At 35.3% G+C, this 4,518-nt stretch overlaps 1 protein-coding gene across 1 annotated transcript in view; it reads left to right on the forward strand.

The window, feature by feature from the left end:
- IL23R (interleukin 23 receptor) overlaps positions 1-4,518 on the forward strand; it is a 57,081-nt gene that overhangs the window by 3,166 nt on the left and 49,397 nt on the right. The window lies entirely within an intron of this gene.

Here is a 4,518-nt window from a genome sequence, read left to right on the forward strand (position 1 = left end):
ATTTCTGCTTTACTCCTTACCAGCTGTGTGAGTTTAGGTGAGTTGCTAAACCAATGTGACCCTCAATTCCATATTTTATGAGGCAAATTATGTGGTAAACAATAAATTTTAATAATTTATTTTAAAGCATATTATATACTTTAAAGTACAATGTCAATGTGCCTAAATCCTTAAAACTGCATTCTTTGGATAAAATATGGGAAATCCTGTTACAATTCCCTGTTTCTAATCCCACTGCCTCAAATGTGAAAAATTTATCAAGTTAATCCTAAAAATATTTGCTAAATTCAATTTGTGTTCACGGTATTCTGAAGATGTTTGTTAAGGTAATATGGGCTGATTTGTATAATTATATACGTAATTCTTGGTTCTACTATCGTGAAGGATAGCTCAATAAATTCAGCACTGTTTTAATCCAGATATTCATTCCCATGGCATCTGGGCCCATTCTCAGTGAAATATAGAGGGCTTTGAGTGTTTGCTATGCTCCCTTCCTTCATACTTTTGAGAATCAAATCTGAGTTCTTCCTCACCTCCAGACCTTACCTAAGCAAGAGACAGACCACCTGGCCTTTAGAGTAAATGCCTGAAAATAAATGCCTGAAAAGCACGAGGCTTCCTTGTTTTAAAATAAGATCACTGTCCTACTTAACTCTGAGTACCTGATATTGCCCGATTTTCAAAAGACAGAATATGCGAAGCGATTGAGGTAAACTGAGGAAGAAAAGGAATTAGTAAGTTTTGGAGCCAAAGAACAAGATTGGCAAATATATGCCTTAAACAAACAATAAATGCTAAACTTGCCCTAAATTACGGGAATTGAAACCACAGGCAAATATCTGATGTATGAGGACTCCTTACCTAGTCCACATCCTCAGGAAATATAAATAACCCTTAATGCTTAAATACTTTACTATTTATCTTTTGGGGGTCGGGTGGGGGTATCGAGACAATATACAATTTCTTTGGAGGGCAAATAAGCAACTTCCACAGTTATGGGGAAAGGGTAGTTTTAAATTTAAGCTAGAGGAAGAAAGGAGGCAACAGAAGTATGGCTTTCTTCCCTGCATTCCAGTTGGTTTGATCGATTACTAGCAACAGCTCTCAGGTTGACTGAGGGCCTCTGCCCCCAAATACAACCATCAGGTGATTTTTAGGGTCAGGAATGGTCTTTGCTCCCCTTCTAAGACAACATAATAGAAGCACTTACTCTCTGCAAGTGGCTGCTTAGAAAGAATATCACTCTTTTCATTATTTACTCTGTGAGTTGTAAGTTCTTACATAGACCTCTGAGTGTGTAATTGTAACTGTCCGGTAAAAATTTACTTAAACCGCTGGTTTCAAGAATCTGTGTTCTTGGGTTCTGCATTCTTAGCAAACAAAACTTCCCATTTAAGTAGGTCAAAAAAGGTTTTTGAGGGTTTTTGTGGTACTCTAGAAATCACATTGCTTTCACTGTATCACTTTGATCACAGGATATTTTTCCTGAGAATTTTAGTATGTCAATTTATCGTTACTTCTTTAAACAAAATGATTATGTGTATATTTTTAGCCTGGAAACAAGATATAAAAGACAGAGAGAAGATAAGTGAGTCATTGTTTTCCCTGAAAAGATATCCAAATATATTTTAAATGTTCTGTACTTTAAAGTGTAATTTATGAAATATAAATTATTATCACAATTTTCATTTTTAGCCATAGTTTTAAACATTTCTTAGATTCCTATCTGTGATTAAATGCATTCTTATTATGGGAAGTTTGTTCTATCACAGTAACTCCAATCATGGAATGAAATACTGTAAAAGGTCTTTCTGTATTTTAAAATACCAAATTAAAATAAACCATACATGAAACAGTGATATTTCCACTTAGTTATGTATTTAAAAGTTTAAATATCTTTGACTTAAATTTTAAGCACCTTTGATCTCTATCTTTTTGAAAGATTTCTTATCCAATAAAACCTCTCAATATTCATCTTTAACACTGCCATTAAGTATCATTACTGGCACAATTAGGCTGGTCTGTGCTGGGTAAGGAATGGGTAAGGAATTAAAGAGTGATCATTGTCAGAAGCATTTGGTCTCTCTTCATTTTAAGTCTTCTTATTATTATCATTTTATTAATCAAGCCAATCAATTTATGAAATGCACTTTACTGAGAGATTGCTATACACCAAAAATGTGTTACACCAGAAATCCAAAAAAGAAGGAATCATAGGCTCTGCCTTCAAGAAACTTTCAGTGGAATATGATCCTTGGCTAGATGCTGAATTAATAAGAAACCTGGCCTGTGATTCATCAATGCCCCAATAACAGGGGAGGGAAAAAACGAAAACTTAAGCCTCATCTTTGTATATTTGAGGATATTCTCTAGTATCTGGCTGCATAGCAGGTTTTTATCCTTGGACATTGAATAACTAGGCAATGAGATCTAACAACCATCCGGTGTTACTCTTGTAACCATACTCACATTTTCATCTTTACATAGCTTCACATTAACATTACAAATATTGTATTTATTTGCATATGTGTATATAATCTATTCAATCTTTTGCAAAGTTAATTAACCACCAAACATTTATAATATTGAGCATTTACTTCACATAGAATGCTGGGGGGAGGGAGGGGAGGAAAGAATGCTATTAAATAACATATCCCAAAAGACTGATAGTTGTCTTTTGTGATGGCTAAACCAATGATACTCTCTATCTACAACCAGAGGGAAAAAATAACTTCAGTGTATATCACTGTAATCACTGGGAAAACAACTCAATCAATATTCAAAGTGACTTAAATTTATGTTTCCACAGCTACCTTCTTTAAGGCGCAAATAAAATTTCAATATTTTTTTTACCTTACTTGGTGTCCCATTTCTCCCATTGTAACTTAATGCTATAACTCACCAAAATGTTTTAAAGTATTCTAGTGTGTTCTTGCTGTTTGAAAAGTTTTATAATCATAAAATCAAATTACGTTTAATCTATAAAGGTTTTAAAAAATTTAGATTATCAAAAAGAAATACCCATTATCTCTATAATCCCATAATCTCACCACTAACAACAAAATCATTTAATAATTTGGAATATGTCTTTCAAGTTTTAGTGTCTTTCTCTCTCCATCCCCTCTTCTCTCCTTTCCTTCCTTCCTCCTTCCTTCTACTTTTTTCTCATCTCTCTGTCATTGTCTCTCAAATGAGACCACCATACTATACTATTTAACAATCTGCTTTTTTCCCTTTATCATATGATCATTACTTAGGAAACTAATTAAATATGTTTCTAGTGTCTTCCAAAGGTGAGATATTTAAATCGTATTCTAAACTTTGTTTTGGGATGTATTCTAGGAGTGTATTATAGTTTATTTAAACTTATTTTGGAATATTAAGATTGTTTCCAATTTTTCAGTATTATAAACAATACTTCAAGAGGCACATTATTTTAGCCAAATATTTTTGCGTGTCTATGAACATTTCATTAAGAATTCCTAGATGTCAAATTGCTGGATTATAAGATATACTCCAGCTTTTTAAAAAAATTTATTCATTTTATTAATCAATCTCACACCAATAATTTTTAATAATAACAAATGTCTGTTGTTTTAAGCATCCAATTTGTGATAATTTGTTATGGCAGCCATAGTAAATTAATACGCCATATTTCTATTTCCTTTCTTTTTGTACAGACCTTGCTTAAATGCCAAAGATTTCTTTTTTTAATTTTATTTTATTATTAGCTTCAAGTATACAGTACTTGGTTAGACATTTATATAGTTTATGAAATGATCTCCCTGACATCTCTTTCTCTCCTCTGGCTCTCCACCTAGCCATTACATTAATGCTGACTGCATTCCCTATGCCATCTCTCCATCCCCCGTGACCATCTATCAACGACTAATTTGTACTTCTTTAACCCTTCACCCCATTCTCTCATTCCCCCAACCCCACTCCCCTCTTTTTAAAGGCTCAGTGATAGCCCAGAGGTGAGTGGGCTTTACCTAACTCTTGCCCTTGCTGGACACAGAAAATGAGTCTGCAATTGTAGGCTGTAAGCATCTGCACACACGGCCACGAAACATGGATTGGAATGGGTCGCGCCCCATCTCAACAATCTGGTGCCTAAGTGGTAAACTGTAGTGAAGCTCCCCGCTACCCACGTGGCAACAGAGCAGACTCATCCCATGCTAAATGTCCCTGTCCCTCTCTGTCCAGCTGGACTCTGGCACCCCCAGGTTCCTCTTGCCACACTCGCTGAGGGAAAGTGCAGCCAGATGTGAGGTCCCGCCCGAGCTAAGCCCTGCTCGATTACCCACCGTCTCCTCTGAATGTGTTTTCCGTACAGTCGCTTTGCTACGCTCTGAAATCTCAGACCACGCTGAATTTGCTTGTTTTATGGCTCAGAATTTCGGGAGCAGCACCACAGATGTTAAACGTGAGTCTCTTGGTGCTAGTAAAATAAACCTTAATCAAACAGGGGTGTCGTGACTCAAAGGGTTAGATAGCCCTGAACACATTTTGTAAGTT

The sequence above is a fragment of the Pteropus alecto genome, unplaced genomic scaffold, assembly GCF_000325575.1.
Source record: "Pteropus alecto unplaced genomic scaffold, ASM32557v1 scaffold25, whole genome shotgun sequence".
In the NCBI taxonomy this organism is placed as follows: Eukaryota; Metazoa; Chordata; class Mammalia; order Chiroptera; family Pteropodidae; genus Pteropus; species Pteropus alecto.